The following is a 22,463-nucleotide window of genomic DNA, read 5'->3' on the forward strand; positions in this document are numbered from 1 at the left end:
TGAGGGGGGTCTGCGGGGAGCAGGTGTCGGTAATTGATCCTTCCAGTATTGTACAGGGCTAGCAGCGTATTCAGACTCTGATCTGGCTGTGGCAGGGATACAGTGCAGTGTGTGGGGGTCCGGGACGTGGGGGGCTCATGTGCCTGTGGGATTTCTAAGCAGTGGACTAGTGACATCAACAGCCAAAGACTGGAGACCCCTGGACACTTTACACTCAGCTCCTCTCTATTCTGGCTGTGCACAGGTGAGTGCTGATGCTTCATATGCCATAATGTATAGACATTGCCTATTGATGTAGCAGAGCTGAATGTGTCACTGACCTACAGATAATATGATAGATGCCACCTGCAGTCCTATGTAACACCACAGATAACACAGTGATAACTCTCTATATACAGATAATGTAGTAGATGTCACCGGCAGTCCTATGTAACACCACAGATAACACAGTGATAACTCTCTATATACAGATAATGTAGTAGATGTCACCGGCAGTCCTATGTAACACCACAGATAACACAATGATAACTCTCTGAGTACAGGTAATGTAGTAGATGTCACCGGCAGTCCTATGTAACACCACAGATAACACAGTGATAACTCTCTATATACAGGTAATGTAGTAGATGTCACCAGCAGTCCCATGTAACACCACAGATAACACAGTGATAACTCTCTATATACAGGTAATGTAGTAGATGTCACTGGCAGTCCTATATAACACCACAGATAACACAGTGATAACTCTCTATATACAGGTAATGTAGTAGATGTCACCGGCAGTCCTATGTAACACCACAGATAACACAGTGATAACTCTCTATATACAGGTAATGTAGTAGATGTCACCGGCAGTCCTATGTAACACCACAGATAACACAATGATAACTCTCTGAGTACAGGTAATGTAGTAGATGTCACCGGCAGTCCTATGTAACACCACAGATAACACAATGATAACTCTCTGAGTACAGGTAATGTAGTAGATGTCACCGGCAGTCCTATGTAACACCACAGATAACACAGTGATAACTCTCTATATACAGGTAATGTAGTAGATGTCACCGGCAGTCCTATGTAACACCACAGATAACACAGTGATAACTCTCTATATACAGGTAATGTAGTAGATGTCACCGGCAGTCCTATGTAACACCACAGATAACACAATGATAACTCTCTGAGTACAGGTAATGTAGTAGATGTCACCGGCAGTCCTATGTAACACCACAGATAACACAGTGATAACTCTCTATATACAGATAATGTAGTAGATGTCACCGGCAGTCCTATGTAACACCACAGATAACACAGTGATAACTCTCTATATACAGGTAATGTAGTAGATGTCACCGGCAGTCCCATGTAACACCACAGATAACACAGTGATAACTCTCTATATACAGGTAATGTAGTAGATGTCACCGGCAGTCCTATGTAACACACAGATAACACAGTGATAACTCTCTATATACAGGTAATGTAGTAGATGTCACCGGCAGTCCTATGTAACACCACAGATAACACAGTGATAACTCTCTATATACAGGTAATGTAGTAGATGTCACCGGCAGTCCTATGTAACACCACAGATAACACAGTGATAGCTCTCTATATACAGGTAATGTAGTAGATGTCACCGGCAGTCCTATGTAATACCACAGATAACACAGTGATAACTCTATATACAGGTAATGTAGTAGATGTCACTGGCAGTCCTATGTAACGCCACAGATAACACAGTGATAACTCTCTATATACAGGTAATGCAGTAGATGTCACCGGCAGTCCTATGTAACACCACAGATAACACAGTGATAACTCTCTATATACAGGTAATGTAGTAGATGTCACCGGCAGTCCTATGTAACACCACAGATAACACAGTGATAACTCTCTGAGTACAGGGAATGTAGTAGATGTCACCGGCAGTCCTATGTAACACTACAGATAACACAGTGATAACTCTCTGAGTACAGGTAATGTAGTAGATGTCACCGGCAGTCCTATGTAACACTACAGATAACACAGTGATAACTCTCTATATACAGGTAATGTAGTAGATGTCACCGGCAGTCCTATGTAACACCACAGATAACACAGTGATAACTCTCTATATACAGGTAATGTAGTAGATGTCACCGGCAGTCCTATGTAACACCACAGATAACACAGTGATAACTCTCTGAGTACAGGGAATGTAGTAGATGTCACCGGCAGTCCTATGTAACACCACAGATAACACAGTGATAACTCTCTATATACAGGTAATGTAGTAGATGTCACCTGCAGTCCTATGTAACACCACAGATAACACAGTGATAACTCTCTATATACAGGTAATGTAGTAGATGTCACCGGCAGTCCTATGTAACACCACAGATAACACAGTGATAACTCTCTATATACAGGTAATGTAGTAGATGTCACCGGCAGTCCTATGTAACACCACAGATAACACAGTGATAACTCTCTATATACAGGTAATGTAGTAGATGTCACCGGCAGTCCTATGTAACACTACAGATAACACAGTGATAACTCTCTGAGTACAGGTAATGTAGTAGATGTCACTGGCAGTCCTATGTAACACCACAGATAACACAGTGATAACTCTCTATATACAGGTAATGTAGTAGATGTCACCGGCAGTCCTATGTAACACCACAGATAACACAGTGATAACTCTCTATATACAGGTAATGTAGTAGATGTCACCGGCAGTCCTATGTAACACCACAGATAACACAGTGATAACTCTCTATATACAGGTAATGTAGTAGATGTCACCGGCAGTCCTATGTAACACCACAGATAACACAGTGATAACTCTCTATATACAGGTAATGTAGTAGATGTCACCGGCAGTCCTATGTAACACCACAGATAACACAGTGATAACTCTCTATATACAGGTAATGTAGTAGATGTCACCGGCAGTCCTATGTAACACTACAGATAACACAGTGATAACTCTCTATATACAGGTAATGTAGTAGATGTCACCGGCAGTCCTATGTAACACTACAGATAACACAGTGATAACTCTCTATATACAGGTAATGTAGTAGATGTCACCGGCAGTCCTATGTAACACTACAGATAACACAGTGATAACTCTCTATATACAGGTAATGTAGTAGATGTCACCGGCAGTCCTATGTAACACTACAGATAACACAGTGATAACTCTCTATATACAGGTAATGTAGTAGATGTCACCGGCAGTCCTATGTAACACTACAGATAACACAGTGATAACTCTCTATATACAGGTAATGTAGTAGATGTCACCGGCAGTCCTATGTAACACTACAGATAACACAGTGATAACTCTCTATATACAGGTAATGTAGTAGATGTCACCTGCAGTCCCATGTAACACTACAGATAACACAGTGATAACTCTCTATATACAGGTAATGTAGTAGATGTCACCGGCAGTCCTATGTAACACACAGATAACACAGTGATAACTCTCTATATACAGGTAATGTAGTAGATGTCACCGGCAGTCCTATGTAACACCACAGATAACACAGTGATAACTCTCTATATACAGGTAATGTAGTAGATGTCACCGGCAGTCCTATGTAACACTACAGATAACACAGTGATAACTCTCTGAGTACAGGTAATGTAGTAGATGTCACCGGCAGTCCCATGTAACACCACAGATAACACAGTGATAACTCTCTATATACAGGTAATGTAGTAGATGTCACCGGCAGTCCCATGTAACACCACAGATAACACAGTGATAACTCTCTATATACAGGTAATGTAGTAGATGTCACCGGCAGTCCTATGTAACACTACAGATAACACAGTGATAACTCTCTATATACAGGTAATGTAGTAGATGTCACCGGCAGTCCCATGTAACACTACAGATAACACAGTGATAACTCTCTATATACAGGTAATGTAGTAGATGTCACCGGCAGTCCCATGTAACACTACAGATAACACAGTGATATCTCTCTGAGTACAGGTAATGTAGCAGATGTCACCGGCAGTCCTATGCAACACTAGATGTATTACCGGCAGTCCTATGTAACGCAGTAGATTACAGCCCCGTATAGTATACTTACTATTGTTACATGTGACCTTAGTGATACATTGTTACATAAATACTCGTTAACCCCTTCCTTACCAGGTTACTCAGTGGGTAATAGTCTCATTTATTGCAGGAAGGGTGTTAGCCCCGTCCCCGCGCCCCTTCCTCTAGGTCTCACATATAATAGAGCAGGATGCTGAGATTTGGGGTGTTGTCTGGCACATTATAGGACGTCTAGTAATAACCTCATGGCTGCCCATTATCTCAGGTACGTTATATGTCTCCGCTTCCTTCTCTCTCATCTTTGTGGGCGCCGGGATAATCTGTCAATACTTGTAAGCGGTTTTCATAGATTTTTTGGAATTATTTATGGCTGACTGAGGGAACGTTTGACCAGCTCTCTGCACCTCCCAGATGGGGTCAGAGGTTAACATGACAGTAATGAGCAGCACTCACTGGGGGGGAGGGGGGGCTGCAGGTGCTGAATAATTCATTAGCTGCCTGGCAACACACAGGTTAATTATTAGGATTTTACTTCCTTCCTTTCCCAAGTTACTACTGCTGGAGGGAACAATCTGATGTAAATCACTCCGATCAGAGCAGGTCATGTGATCATGTATGTACAACAGAGCCCATTGGCTGAGAAGGTTGTCAATTTAAAGGAAACAGAAGAGAGAGCACCGCGCGGCACCTTGTGCATTACCCTTTTACAGTGATTCCACAAAGTATTATTCAACATATAATCACCTTTAAGCGCTGTGAAGTGATCTCAGCACTCAAATATCACTTCATAGACAAAATGGCTAGTAGCTGGCAGATCTTAACCGTGAAAACACGTATGCATGGTACTATACAGAAAAGGATCCGCGCTTCCAACCAACTTCTACAGAAGTATCAAATGGATAAAAGGATCCGCGCTTACCAACCGTAGTTCTTGTTGCATTCGTTTATTAAAGCCTCACACACAACGCGTTTCGAAACCGGAAGCTGGTTTCTTCTTCAGGTGCACAAAGGACATAGAGACTGAGAGCATAGAACATGCGCCCCCATAGTGACCTCATCATTTTACAATTGTAGCAAAAAAAAACATCAAATGGACAAATGACAACCAATAAATAGTTAAGAAACAGAATAAGACTAACATTATGTCAGCAATACAATAAAAAACTACAAACATTTATGCAGTATATTGAAAATCTCTTCAGCATCCAGACATATCTACCTGCGCATGTATTCATAAAAAGCCCGCCCTAAAGTATAATTATGCGTCATAGCCCATTGCTTGGGACGCATATGTGTCTCACATGCCGGAACTACTCTTGGAGCGCACATGCGTTCCATATACCGGATGTAGTTAGAAATAGTAAACCGCATAGACTACATGTTAAAAACCCAATTCAGGGTCACGTGTGCATGTGTGTCGACGGACTCTCAGCGATTCATAAAGGCAGTGTCAAAGCAGCCGAGACCCAGAACACGCATGTGCACGGAACATACCGGCTCCTATAAATCTGAACCCATAACAAGCAAAAAAACAGATGTTATGGAGCACTACAGATATAGACACATCTAGTCCTCTATTAAACAATAATACATAAAATAATGATACATGAAATTTACCACTCATTAAAATGATTGTATATGTATAAAAACACTTTATGTTAATAACCAATAAAAATATATTCAACTCAAAAAGGGGACTCACCATAATAATCATTACTATTTTTCAAGAGGTGATGTCTTCAAACCAGCTGGACTCAAAGTATCCAGCTGGTATATCCAGTAGATTTCACGCCGTTTCAAGACTTCGAATCTATTGGGTATATTCGAAGGGATGTGGTCTATGGGGACAACATTAAACCCTGCAAAATTACTATTATGCTTATGTAAAAAATGTCTTGAGACGCTATGTTTTAAGTACCCATTTACTATATTTGACCTGTGTTTATTTATTCTAATATGTAGGTTCATGATGGTTCTCCCTACATATTGCAGGCCACAAGGGCATTCTGCTAAATAAATGACATAGGGCGTAGAGCAATCCATACGGAAATCAAGTTGGAAAGTCCTACCTGTAGATCTACTAGAGATCTCTTGGACCTCGTGACCTATACATTGACAGCACTTGCATCGCCTGTTACCACACCTAAAGCTTCCTTTTTTATTTCCTTCAGTTGTAGGACTAGTATCAGATTTGGGAGCTATGGATTTGAGTCTACTTGGGGCTATTAAATTTTTAACACTTTTAGCCCTTCTAAATGTAAGTTTCGGTGTCTTAGGGAGAAGATTCTTTAAGTACTGGTCATTTTGTAGAATGTACCAGTACTTATGCAAGATGTCACGGATGGTCATGTGAGCTCCATTATATGTAGTTAAAAAATTAAATTTAAACGAGTCCACATTATCCCTAATTCTAGGTTTCAAACAATCTGATTGAGTGAGTCGATCTGTTCTCTCCTTGGCTAAATCGATAATAGCTCTAGGGTACTTTTTGGCCTTAAATCTACTCCTCAGAATCTCACTCTGGCATTGATAATCCAGTTCAGTGGTGCAATTTCTACGTATGCGTTTAAACTGCCCAAACGGAATGTTTTTCTTCCATTTGTTGTAGTGTGAACTGTTGTAATCTAAAAGACTATTACAGTCAACACTCTTAAAGAATGTTTTAGTGGAAATGTGGTCACCCGTTCCCATAAGAATCAGATCCAGGTATTCTATTGAAGTATCATTAATTTTCCCTGAAAATTTTAAACCCCAGTCATTATCATTTAGATATATAACAAAATTATTAAAAGTTTCGGACGTACCTCTCCAAATAAAAAGAAGGTCGTCAATATATCTCTTAAAAAATATAATATGATTTGACCATACTGGATGATCAAATATAAATTGCTGTTCAAATTCCCCTACATAAAGGTTAGCATAACTAGGGGCAAATTTTGTCCCCATAGCTGTTCCACATACCTGTAGAAACAGCTGATCCTGAAATTGAAATACATTGTGCTCTAAAATAAACTTAATGCTGTTAAGAATAAACTTTTTTTGTATTTCTGGTAATGTTGATCTACTATCAAGAGATAGTTTAATCATTTCTAAACCTTTCGCATGAGGAATATTTGAATACAATGATGTCACATCCAAAACTGCCCATGAAAATCCCCAGTCCTTGAGGAAACAAATTTTTACACGTAATTATCCGGCTAAAAACCATACTAATAAGATTCTAGGCCCTAACCGGCAAAGGTCAAAATATGACCATACTAATAGGTTTCAGAATCCGGAAAAACAACGATGGGAGGGGAGAGGTCGAAGGGAGGGTATGGTAAAAGATGTGATGAGTGCCCCAACAGCTGGGAGGCTCAAAGAGGGGGCCCTTTCGGATAAGAGTAATCTTAATAATAAAAGAAGTCTCAGGCTCTTCAGTATGTCCTTTGTGCACCTGAAGAAGAAACCAGCTTCCGGTTTCGAAACGCGTTGTGTGTGAGGCTTTAATAAACGAATGCAACAAGAACTACGGTTGGTAAGCGCGGATCCTTTTATCCATTTGATACTTCTGTAGAAGTCAATTTAAAGGGACACAGGTCATAGCCCCTGATCGGCACAAAACTATATAACAGTCTGACCCTGCTCTATAACCTGTAGATAGGACACTATATGCAGTGGTGAACCTAGCCTCTCTGCTGCCTGAGGCGGACGATCAAAAGACGCCCCCCCCCCATTTTAAGTTCGGGGGGGGGGGGGGAGGGCTTGTTCATCTTTTGATCGGCCGCCTCAGACAGCGGGGGGATTGGGGGTACTAGCAGTACCATTACAATGAATTACAACATTACAGTAAATACAATGCAATGTGATATTTTGTGCAGTAATACTGACAGGAGACGTCTTCCCACATTTCCCGTCTCTTCCCTTTGGAGCGCCATCACCACTTTTTCCAGCTGTGACTTAACTCTGTAAAGTTTGAATCACAGACATCTTTGACTCCTCACTTCTCCACACATCCAACCACTATATATATATATATATATATATATATATATATATATATCTCACAGCAGCCCCTGCAGCCTATATTATGCCCCACAGTGGCACAATACATTGTGGGGTATAATAGAGGTTGCAGGGGGGCCGCTGTGGGGCATAATAGAGGTTCTTTTCAGACCCTGAGTATAATAATCGGAGCCCCATGGGAGGTGAGGGAACATAATAAACACTGTTACTCACCTCTCCGGGATCTGATGTTACTCCTAGCAGGCTTTGGGCCTATATGGTAATGTGTCAGAAGTCACGTGGTCTGGGATATTACCATATAGGCCCAAAGCCTGTGGTAGCAGTAACAGCCTGTTACCATACAGACCCAAAGCCTGTGCTAGCAGTACCAGGCTATTACTACTAGCACAGGCTTCGGGCCTATATGGTAGTATCCCAGACCACGTGATGTCTGACACATTACCATATAGCCCCGAAGCCTGCATGGATTAACACCGGATCCCGGAGAGGTGAGTATCAGTTTATTATGTTCTCTCACCTCCCCTGTGGCTCCGATTATTATACTCGGGGGTCTGAAAAGACCCCCAAATATAATAATAGCGGCAGTGGGATCACGGCCTGGCCCGGGGCTATTCACTACCGCCCGCCGTGGCCTAAAGTACAAGGGGAAGCGGGGGCGGCAGTGAGCAGGTCCGGGTTGGTAAATAGGCCGCTGCCTGCTGGTAGATACTCCAACAGGCAGCGGCCTATTATAAACCAAAAAAACAGTTATACTTACCGACCGACCGCGCACTACTGCTCCCGCTGCCGCATCCTCTTCTCTCACAGGACGTCTGTGTATCAGCGTAGGTGGCGTGATGACGCCGCCTACGCGGATACGTAGATGTCTGAAACAGCGCAAGGAGAGCGGCAGCTCTCCTTGCGCTGGTTGTGAGGGGAAAAAAAAAAAACAACCGGGCTGCCGCCCCCTAGGGACCGCCGCCCGAAGCAGGCACTTCACATCGCCTCATTAGAGGTGCGGCCCTGAATATAAAATCTGCTCCTCTATAACCTGTAGATAGGACACTATATACAATCTGCTCCTCTATAACCTGTAGATAGGACACTATATACAATCTGCTCCTCTATAACCTGTAGATAGGACACTATATACAATCTGCTCCTCTATAACCTGTAGATAGGACACTATATACAATCTGCTCCTCTATAACCTGTAGATAGGACACTATATACAATCTGCTCCTCTATAACCTGTAGATAGGACACTATATACAATCTGCTCCTCTATAACCTGTAGATAGGACACTATATACAATCTGCTCCTCTATAACCTGTAGATAGGACACTATATACAATCTGCTCCTCTATAACCTGTAGATAGGACACTATATACAATCTGCTCCTCTATAACCTGTAGATAGGACACTATATACAATCTGCTCCTCTATAACCTGTAGATAGGACACTATATACAATCTGCTCTATAACCTGTAGATAGGACACTGTATACAATCTGCCCCTCTATAACCTGTAGATAGGACACTATATACAATCTGCTCCTCTATAACCTGTAGATAGGACACTATATACAATCTGCTCTATAACCTGTAGATAGGACACTATATACAATCTGCTCCTCTATAACCTGTAGATAGGACACTATATACAATCTGCTCTATAACCTGTAGATAGGACACTATATACAATCTGCTCTATAACCTGTAGATAGGACACTATATACAATCTGCTCCTATATAACCTGTAGATAGGACACTATATACAATCTGCTCCTCTATAACCTGTAGATAGGACATTATATACAATCCGCTCCTCTATAACCTGTAGATAGGACACTATATACAATCTGCTCTATAACCTGTAGATAGGACACTATATACAATCTGCTCTCCTAACCTGTAGATAGGACACTATATACAATCTGCTCTATAACCTGTAGATAGGACACTATATACAATCTGCTCCTCTATAACCTGTAAATAGGACACTATATACAATCTGCTCCTCTATAACCTGTAGATAGGACACTATATACAATCTGCTCCTCTATAACCTGTAGATAGGACACTATATACAATCTGCTCCTCTATAACCTGTAGATAGGACACTATATACAATCTGCTCTATAACCTGTAGATAGGACACTATATACAATCTGCTCATCTATAACCTGTAGATAGGACACTATATACAATCTGCTCCTCTATAACCTGTAGATAGGACACTATATACAATCTGCTCTTCTATAACCTGTAGATAGGACACTATATACAATCTGCTCTTCTATAACCTGTAGATAGGACACTATATACAATCTGCTCCTCTATAACCTGTAGATAGGACACTATATACAATCTGCTCCTCTATAACCTGTAGATAGGACACTATATACAATCTGCTCCTCTATAACCTGTAGATAGGACACTATATACAATCTGCTCCTCTATAACCTGTAGATAGGACACTATATACAATCTGCTGCTCTATAACCTGTAGATAGGACACTATATACAATCTGCCCCTCTATAACCTGTAGATAGGACACTATATACAATCTGCTCTATAACCTGTAGATAGGACACTATATACAATCTGCTCATCTATAACCTGTAGATAGGACACTATATACAATCTGCTCTATAACCTGTAGATAGGACACTATATACAATCTGCTCCTCTATATCCTGCAGATAGGACACTATATACAATCTGCTCCTCTATAACCTGTAGATAGGACACTATATACAATCTGCTCTATAACCTGTAGATAGGACACTATATACAATCTGCTCCTCTATAACCTGTAGATAGGACACTATATACAATCTGCTCTATAACCTGTAGATAGGACACTATATACAATCTGCTCTATAACCTGTAGATAGGACACTATATACAATCTGCTCTATAACCTGTAGATAGGACACTATATACAATCTGCTCCTCTATAACCTGTAGATAGGACACTATATACAATCTGCTCCTCTAGAACCTGTAGATAGGACACTATATACAATCTGCTCCTCTATAACCTGTAGATAGGACACTATATACAATCTGCTCTATAACCTGTAGATAGGACATTATATACAATCTGCTCTATAACCTGTAGATAGGACACTATATACAATCTGCTCTATAACCTGTAGATAGGACACTATATACAATCTGCTCCTCTATAACCTGTAGATAGGACACTATATACAATCTGCTCCTCTATAACCTGTAGATAGGACACTATATACAATCTGCTCCTCTATAACCTGTAGATAGGACACTATATACAATCTGCTCTATAACCTGTAGATAGGACACTATATACAATCTGCTCTATAACCTGTAGATAGGACACTATATACAATCTGCTCTATAACCTGTAGATAGGACACTATATACAATCTGCTCTATAACCTGTAGATAGGACACTATATACAATCTGCTCTATAACCTGTAGATAGGACACTATATACAATCTGCTCTATAACCTGTAGCTAGGACACTATATACAATCTGCTCCTCTATATCCTGTAGATAGGACACTATATACAATCTGCTCTATAACCTGTAGCTAGGACACTATATACAATCTGCTCCTCTATAACCTGTAGATAGGACACTATATACAATCTGCTTCTCTATAACCTGTAGATAGGACACTATATACAATCTGCTCTCCTAACCTGTAGATAGGACACTATATACAATCTGCTCTATAACCTGTAGATAGGACACTATATACAATCTGCTCTATAACCTGTAGATAGGACACTATATACAATCTGCTCTATAACCTGTAGATAGGACACTATATACAATCTGCTCTATAACCTGTAGATAGGACACTATATACAATCTGCTCCTCTATAACCTGTAGATAGGACACTATATACAATCTGTCCCTATATAACCTGTAGATAGGACACTATATACAATCTGCTCCTCTATAACCTGTAGATAGGACACTATATACAATCTGCTCCTCTATAACCTGTAGATAGGACACTATATACAATCCACTCCTCTATAACCTGTAGATACGACACTATATACAATCTGCTCCTCTATAACCTGTAGATAGGACACTATATACAATCTGCTCCTCTATAACCTGTAGATAGGACACTATATACAATCTGCTATATAACCTGTAGATAGGACACTATATACAATCTGCTCTATAACCTGTAGATAGGACACTATATACAATCTGCTCCTCTATAACCTGTAGATAGGACACTATATACATTCTGCTCCTCTATAACCTGTAGATAGGACACTATATACATTCTGCTCTCCTAACCTGTAGATAGGACACTATATACAATCTGCTCTATAACCTGTAGATAGGACACTATGTACAATCTGCTCCTCTATAACCTGTAGATAGGAGACTATATACAATCTGCTCCTCTATAACCTGTAGATAGTACACTATATACAATCTGCTCTATAACCTGTAGATAGGACACTATATACAATCTGCTCTATAACCTGTAGATAGGACACTATATACAATCTGCTCCTCTATAACCTGTAGATAGGACACTATATACAATCTGCTCCTCTATAACCTGTAGATAGGACACTATATACAATCTGCTGCATAACCTGTAGATAGGACACTATATACAATCTGCTCTATAACCTGTAGATAGGACACTATATACAATCTGCTCTATAACCTGTAGATAGGACACTATATACAATCTGCTCTATAACCTGTAGATAGGACACTATATACAATCTGCTCCTCTATAACCTGTAGATAGGACACTATATACAATCTGCTCCTCTATAACCTGTAGATAGGACACTATATACAATCTGCTCCTCTATAACCTGTAGATAGGACACTATATACAATCTGCTCTATAACCTGTAGATAGGACACTATATACAATCTGCTCCTCGATAACCAGTAGATAGGACACTATATACAATCTGCTCTATAACCTGTAGATAGGACACTATATACAATCTGCTCTATAACCTGTAGATAGGACATTATATACAATCTGCTCCTCTATAACCTGTAGATAGGACACTATATACAATCTGCTCCTCTATAACCTGTAGATAGGACACTATATACAATCTGCTCCTCTATAACCTGTAGATAGGACACTATATACAATCTGCTCCTCTATAACCTGTAGATAGGACACTATATACAATCTGCTCCTCTATAACCTGTAGATAGGACACTATATACAATCTGCTCTATAACCTGTAGATAGGACACTATATACAATCTGCTCTATAACCTGTAGATAGGACACTATATACAATCTGCTCCTCTATAACCTGTAGATAGGACACTATATACAATCTGATCCTCTATAACCTGTAGATAGGACACTATATACAATCTGCTCCTCTATAACCTGTAGATAGGACACTATATACAATCTGCTCCTCTATAACCTGTAGATAGGACACTATATACAATCTGCTCTATAACCTGTAGATAGGACACTATATACAATCTGCTCTATAACCTGTAGATAGGACACTATATATAATCTGCTCCTCTATAACCTGTAGATAGGACACTATGTACAATCTGATCCTCTATAACCTGTAGATAGGACACTATATACAATCTGCTCCTCTATAACCTGTAGATAGGACACTATATACAATCTGCTGCTCTATAACCTATAGATAGGACACTATATACAATCTGCTCCTCTATAACCTGTAGATAGGAGACTATATACAATCTGCTCCTCTATAACCTGTAGATAGGACACTATATACAATCTGCTCCTCTATAACCTGTAGATAGGACACTATATACAATCTGCTCCTCTATAACCTGTAGATAGGACACTATATACAATCTGCTCTATAACCTGTAGATAGGACACTATATACAATCTGCTCTCCTAACCTGTAGATAGGAAACTATATACAATCTGCTCTATAACCTGTAGATAGGACACTATATACAATCTGCTCTATAACCTGTAGATAGGACACTATATACAATCTGCTCTATAACCTGTAGATAGGACACTATATACAATCTGCTCTATAACCTGTAGATAGGACACTATATACAATCTGCTCCTCTATAACCTGTAGATAGGACACTATATACAATCTGCTCTCCTAACCTGTAGATAGGACACTATATACAATCTGCTCTATAACCTGTAGATAGGACACTATATACAATCTGCTCCTCTATAACCTGTAGATAGGACACTATATACAATCTGTCCCTATATAACCTGTAGATAGGACACTATATACAATCTGCTCCTCTATAACCTGTAGATAGGACACTATATACAATCTGCTCCTCTATAACCTGTAGATAGGACACTATATACAATCTGCTCCTCTATAACCTGTAGATAGGACACTATATACAATCCACTCCTCTATAACCTGTAGATAGGACACTATATACAATCTGCTCTCCTAACCTGTATATAGGACACTATATACAATCTGCTCTATAACCTGTAGATAGGACACTATATACAATCTGCTCTATAACCTGTAGATAGGACACTATATACAATCTTCTCTATAACCTGTAGATAGGACACTATATACAATCTGCTCCTCTATAACCTGTAGATAGGACACTATATACAATCTGTCCCTATATAACCTGTAGATAGGACACTATATACAATCTGCTCCTCTATAACCTGTAGATATGACACTATATACAATCTGCTATATAACCTGTAGATAGGACACTATATACAATCTGCTCTATAACCTGTAGATAGGACACTATATACAATCTGCTCCTCTATAACCTGTAGATAGGACACTATATACATTCTGCTCTCCTAACCTGTAGATAGGACACTATATACAATCTGCTATATAACCTGTAGATAGGACACTATATACAATCTGCTCTATAACCTGTAGATAGGACACTATATACAATCTTCTCCTCTATAACCTGTAGATAGGACACTATATACATTCTGCTCTCCTAACCTGTAGATAGGACACTATATACAATCTGCTCTATAACCTGTAGATTGGACACTATATACAATCTGCTCCTCTATAACCTGTAGATAGGAGACTATATACAATCTGCTCCTCTATAACCTGTAGATAGTACACTATATACAATCTGCTCTATAACCTGTAGATAGGACACTATATACAATCTGCTCTATAACCTGTAGATAGGACACTATATACAATCTGCTCCTCTATAACCTGTAGATAGGAGACTATATACAATCTGCTCCTCTATAACCTGTAGATAGTACACTATATACAATCTGCTCTATAACCTGTAGATAGGACACTATATACAATCTGCTCCTCTATAACCTGTAGATAGGACACTATATACAATCTGCTCCTCTATAACCTGTAGATAGGACACTATATACAATCTGCTGTATAACCTGTAGATAGGACACTATATACAATCTGCTCTATAACCTGTAGATAGGACACTATATACAATCTGCTCTATAACCTGTAGATAGGACACTATATACAATCTGCTCTATAACCTGTAGATAGGACACTATATAAAATCTGCTCCTCTATAACCTGTAGATAGGACACTATATACAATCTGCTCCTCTATAACCTGTAGATAGGACACTATATACAATCTGCTCTATAACCTGTAGATAGGACACTATATACAATCTGCTCTATAACCTGTAGATAGGACACTATATACAATCTGCTCCTCGATAACCAGTAGATAGGACACTATATACAATCTGCTCTATAACCTGTAGATAGGACACTATATACAATCTGCTCTATAACCTGTAGATAGGACATTATATACAATCTGCTCCTCTATAACCTGTAGATAGGACACTATATACAATCTGCTCCTCTATAACCTGTAGATAGGACACTATATACAATCTGCTCCTCTATAACCTGTAGATAGGACACTATATACAATCTGCTCCTCTATAACCTGTAGATAGGACACTATATACAATCTGCTCCTCTATAACCTGTAGATAGGACACTATATACAATCTGCTCCTCTATAACCTGTAGATAGGACACTATATACAATCTGCTCCTCTATAACCTGTAGATAGGACACTATATACAATCTGCTCTATAACCTGTAGATAGGACACTATATACAATCTGCTCTATAACCTGTAGATAGGACACTATATACAATCTGCTCCTCTATAACCTGTAGATAGGACACTATATACAATCTGATCCTCTATAACCTGTAGATAGGACACTATATACAATCTGCTCCTCTATAACCTGTAGATAGGACACTATATACAATCTGCTCCTCTCTAACCTGTAGATAGGACACTATATACAATCTGCTCTATAACCTGTAGATAGGACACTATATACAATCTGCTCCTCTATATCCTGCAGATAGGACACTATATACAATCTGCTCCTCTATAACCTGTAGATAGGACGCTATATACAATCTGCTCTATAACCTGTAGATAGGACACTATATACAATCTGCTCTATAACCTGTAGATAGGACACTATATACAATCTGCTCTCCTAACCTGTAGATAGGACACTATATACAATCTGCTCCTCTATAACCTGTAGATAGGACACTATATACAATCTGCTCCTCTATAACCTGTAGATAGGACACTATATACAATCTGCTCTATAACCTGTAGATAGGACACTATATACAATCTGCTCCTCTATAACCTGTAGATAGGACACTATATACAATCTGTCCCTATATAACCTGTAGATAGGACACTATATACAATCTGCTCCTCTATAACCTGTAGATAGGACACTATATACAATCTGCTCTATAACCTGTAGATAGGACACTATATACAATCTGCTCCTCTATAACCTGTAGATAGGACACTATATACAATCTGCTCCTCTATAACCTGTAGATAGGACACTATATACAATCTGCTCCTCTATAACCTTTAGATAGGACACTATATACAATCTGCTCTATAACCTGTAGATAGGACACTATATACAATCTGCTCCTCTATAACCTGTAGATAGGACACTATATACAATCTGCTCTATAACCTGTAGATAGGACACTATATACAATCTGCTCCTCTATAACCTGTAGATAGGACACTATATACAATCTGCTCCTCTATAACCTGTAGATAGGACACTATATACAATCTGCTCTATAACCTGTAGATAGGACACTATATACAATCTGCTCTATAACCTGTAGATAGGACACTATATACAATCTCCTCCTCTATAACCTGTAGATAGGACACTATATACAATCTGCTCTATAACCTGTAGATAGGACACTATATACAATCTGCTCCTCTATAACCTGTAGATAGGACACTATATACAATCTGCTCCTCTATAACCTGTAGATAGGACACTATATACAATCTGCTCTATAACCTGTAGATAGGACACTATATACAATCTCCTCCTCTATAACCTGTAGATAAGACACTATATACAATCTGCTCTATAACCTGTAGATAGGACACTATATACAATCTGCTCTATAACCTGTAGCTAGGACACTATATACAATCTGCTCCTCTATAACCTGTAGATAGGACACTATATACAATCTGCTCTATAACCTGTAGATAGGACACTATATACAATCTGCTCCTCTATAACCTGTAGATAGGACACTATATACAATCTGCTCCTCTATAACCTGTAGATAGGACACTATATACAATCTGCTCCTCTATAACCTGTAGATAGGACACTATATACAATCTGCTCCTCTATAACCTGTAGATAGGACACTATATACAATCTGCTCCTCTATAACCTGTAGATAGGACACTATATACAATCTGCTCCTCTATAACCTGTAGATAGGACACTATATACAATCTGCTCCTCTATAACCTGTAGATAGGACACTATATACAATCTGCTCTATAACCTGTAGATAGGACACTATATACAATCTGCTCTATAACCTGTAGATAGGACACTATATACAATCTGCTCTTCTATAACCTGTAGATAGGACACTATATACAATCTGCTCTATAACCTGTAGATAGGACACTATATACAATCTGCTCTTCTATAACCTGTAGATAGGACACTATATACAATCTGCTCTATAACCTGTAGATAGGACACTATATACAATCTGCTCTTCTATAACCTGTAGATAGGACACTATATACAATCTGCTCCTCTATAACCTGTAGATAGGACACTATATACAATCTGCTCTATAACCTGTAGATAGGACACTATATACAATCTCCTCCTCTATAACCTGTAGATAGGACACTATATACAATCTGCTCTATAACCTGTAGATAGGACACTATATACAATCTGCTCCTCTATAACCTGTAGATAGGACACTATATACAATCTGCTCCTCTATAACCTGTAGATAGGACACTATATACAATCTGCTCCTCTATAACCTGTAGATAGGACACTATATACAATCTGCTCTATAACCTGTAGATAGGACACTATATACAATCTGCTCCTCTATAACCTGTAGATAGGACACTATATACAATCTGCTCTATAACCTGTAGATAGGACACTATATACAATCTGCTCCTCTATAACCTGTAGATAGGACACTATATACAATCTGCTCCTCTATAACCTGTAGATAGGACACTATATACAATCTGCTCCTCTATAACCTGTAGATAGGACACTATATACAATCTGCTCCTCTATAACCTGTAGATAGGACACTATATACAATCTGCTCTATAACCTGTAGATAGGACACTATATACAATCTGCCTCCTCTATAACCTGTAGATAGGACACTATATACAATCTGCTCTATAACCTGTAGATAGGACACTATATACAATCTGCTCTATAACCTGTAGCTAGGACACTATATACAATCTGCTCCTCTATAACCTTTAGATAGGACACTATATACAATCTGCTCCTCTATAACCTGTAGATAGGACACTATATACAATCTGCTCTATAACCTGTAGCTAGGACACTATATACAATCTGCTCCTCTATAACCTGTAGATAGGACACTATATACAATCTGCTCCTCTATAACCTGTAGATAGGACACTATATACAATCTGCTCTATAACCTGTAGATAGGACACTATATACAATCTGCTCCTCTATAACCTGTAGATAGGACACTATATACAATCTGCTCCTCTATAACCTGTAGATAGGACACTATATACAATCTGCTCCTCTATAACCTGTAGATAGGACACTATATACAATCTGCTCCTCTATAACCTGTAGATAGGACACTATATACAATCTGCTCCTCTATAACCTGTAGATAGGACACTATATACAATCTGCTCCTCTATAACCTATAGATAGGACACTATATACAATCTGCTCCTCTATAACCTGTAGATAGGACACTATATACAATCTGCTCTATAACCTGTAGATAGGACACTATATACAATCTGCTCCTCTATAACCTGTAGATAGGACACTATATACAATCTGCTGCTCTATAACCTGTAGATAGGACACTATATACAATCTGCTCTATAACCTGTAGATAGGACACTATATACAATCTGCTCCTCTATAACCTGTAGATAGGACACTATATACAATCTGCTCCTCTATAACCTGTAGATAGGACATTATATACAATCTGCTCCTCTATAACCTATAGATAGGACACTATATACAATCTGCTCCTCTATAACCTGTAGATAGGACACTATATACAATCTGCTCTATAACCTGTAGATAAGACACTATATACAATCTGCTCCTCTATAACCTGTAGATAGGACACTATATACAATCTGATCCTCTATAACCTGTAGATAGGACACTATATACAATCTGCTGCTCTATAACCTGTAGATAGGACACTATATACAATCTGCTCCTCTATAACCTGTAGATAGGACACTATATACAATCTGCTGCTCTATAACCTGTAGATAGGACACTATATACAATCTGCTCTATAACCTGTAGATAGGACACTATATACAATCTGCTCTTCTATAACCTGTAGATAGGACACTATATACAATCTGCTCTATAACCTGTAGATAGGACACTATATACAATCTGCTCCTCTATAACCTGTAGATAGGACACTATATACAATCTGCTCCTCTATAACCTGTAGATAGGACATTATATACAATCTGCTCCTCTATAACCTATAGATAGGACACTATATACAATCTGCTCCTCTATAACCTGTAGATAGGACACTATATACAATCTGCTCTATAACCTGTAGATAAGACACTATATACAATCTGCTCTTCTATAACCTGTAGATAGGACACTATATACAATCTGCTGCTCTATAACCTGTAGATAGGACACTATATACAATCTGCTCTATAACCTGTAGATAGGACACTATATACAATCTGCTCTTCTATAACCTGTAGATAGGACACTATATACAATCTGCTCTATAACCTGTAGATAGGACACTATATACAATCTGCTCCTCTATAACCTGTAGATAGGACACTATATACAATCTGCTCCTCTATAACCTGTAGATAGGACACTATATACAATCTGCTCTATAACCTGTAGATAGGACACTATATACAATCTGCTCCTCTATAACCTGTAGATAGGACACTATATACAATCTGCTCTATAACCTGTAGATAGGACACTATATACAATCTGCTCCTCTATAACCTGTAGATAGGACACTATATACAATCTGCTCCTCTATAACCTTTAGATAGGACACTATATACAATCTGCTCTATAACCTGTAGATAGGACACTATATACAATCTGCTCCTCTATAACCTGTAGATAGGACACTATATACAATCTGCTCTATAACCTGTAGATAGGACACTATATACAATCTGCTCCTCTATAACCTGTAGATAGGACACTATATACAAACTGCTCCTCTATAACCTATAGATAGGACACTATATACAATCTGCTCCTCTATAACCTGTAGATAGGACACTATATACAATCTGCTCCTCTATAACCTGTAGATAGGACACTATATACAATCTGCTCTATAACCTGTAGATAGGACACTATATACAATCTCCTCCTCTATAACCTGTAGATAGGACACTATATACAATCTGCTCTATAACCTGTAGATAGGACACTATATACAATCTCCTCCTCTATAACCTGTAGATAGGACACTATATACAATCTGCTCTATAACCTGTAGATAGGACACTATATACAATCTGCTCCTCTATAACCTGTAGATAGGACACTATATACAATCTGCTCCTCTATAACCTTTAGATAGGACACTATATACAATCTGCTCTATAACCTGTAGATAGGACACTATATACAATCTGCTCCTCTATAACCTGTAGATAGGACACTATATACAATCTGCTCTATAACCTGTAGATAGGACACTATATACAATCTGCTCCTCTATAACCTGTAGATAGGACACTATATACAAACTGCTCCTCTATAACCTATAGATAGGACACTATATACAATCTGCTCCTCTATAACCTGTAGATAGGACACTATATACAATCTGCTCCTCTATAACCTGTAGATAGGACACTATATACAATCTGCTCCTCTATAACCTGTAGATAGGACACTATATACAATCTGCTCCTCTATAACCTATAGATAGGACACTATATACAATCTGCTCCTCTATAACCTGTAGATAGGACACTATATACAATCTGCTCTATAACCTGTAGATAAGACAATATATACAATCTGCTCTTCTATAACCTGTAGATAGGACACTATATACAATCTGCTGCTCTATAACCTGTAGATAGGACACTATATACAATCTGCTCTATAACCTGTAGATAGGACACTATATACAATCTGCTCCTCTATAACCTGTAGATAGGACACTATATACAATCTGCTCCTCTATAACCTGTAGATAGGACATTATATACAATCTGCTCCTCTATAACCTATAGATAGGACACTATATACAATCTGCTCCTCTATAACCTGTAGATAGGACACTATATACAATCTGCTCTATAACCTGTAGATAAGACACTATATACAATCTGCTCCTCTATAACCTGTAGATAGGACACTATATACAATCTGATCCTCTATAACCTGTAGATAGGACACTATATACAATCTGCTGCTCTATAACCTGTAGATAGGACACTATATACAATCTGCTCCTCTATAACCTGTAGATAGGACACTATATACAATCTGCTGCTCTATAACCTGTAGATAGGACACTATATACAATCTGCTCTATAACCTGTAGATAGGACACTATATACAATCTGCTCTTCTATAACCTGTAGATAGGACACTATATACAATCTGCTCTATAACCTGTAGATAGGACACTATATACAATCTGCTCCTCTATAACCTGTAGATAGGACACTATATACAATCTGCTCCTCTATAACCTGTAGATAGGACATTATATACAATCTGCTCCTCTATAACCTATAGATAGGACACTATA

General features: G+C 38.7%; 1 protein-coding gene across 1 annotated transcript in view; it reads left to right on the plus strand.

Moving 5' to 3' along the window:
• The first annotated feature begins 205 nt into the window (after positions 1–205).
• The window catches only part of CASR (calcium sensing receptor), a 121,877-nt gene continuing 99,619 nt past the window's right edge, over positions 206–22,463 (plus strand). Inside the window, exon 1 of the mRNA XM_075262523.1 lies at positions 206–244. The gene's annotated coding sequence lies outside the window, so the exon portion shown is untranslated. The remainder of the gene's footprint in view (positions 245–22,463) is intronic.

Source organism: Leptodactylus fuscus, chromosome 2 (genome assembly GCF_031893055.1).
Source record: "Leptodactylus fuscus isolate aLepFus1 chromosome 2, aLepFus1.hap2, whole genome shotgun sequence".
Lineage (NCBI taxonomy): Eukaryota > Metazoa > Chordata > Amphibia > Anura > Leptodactylidae > Leptodactylus > Leptodactylus fuscus.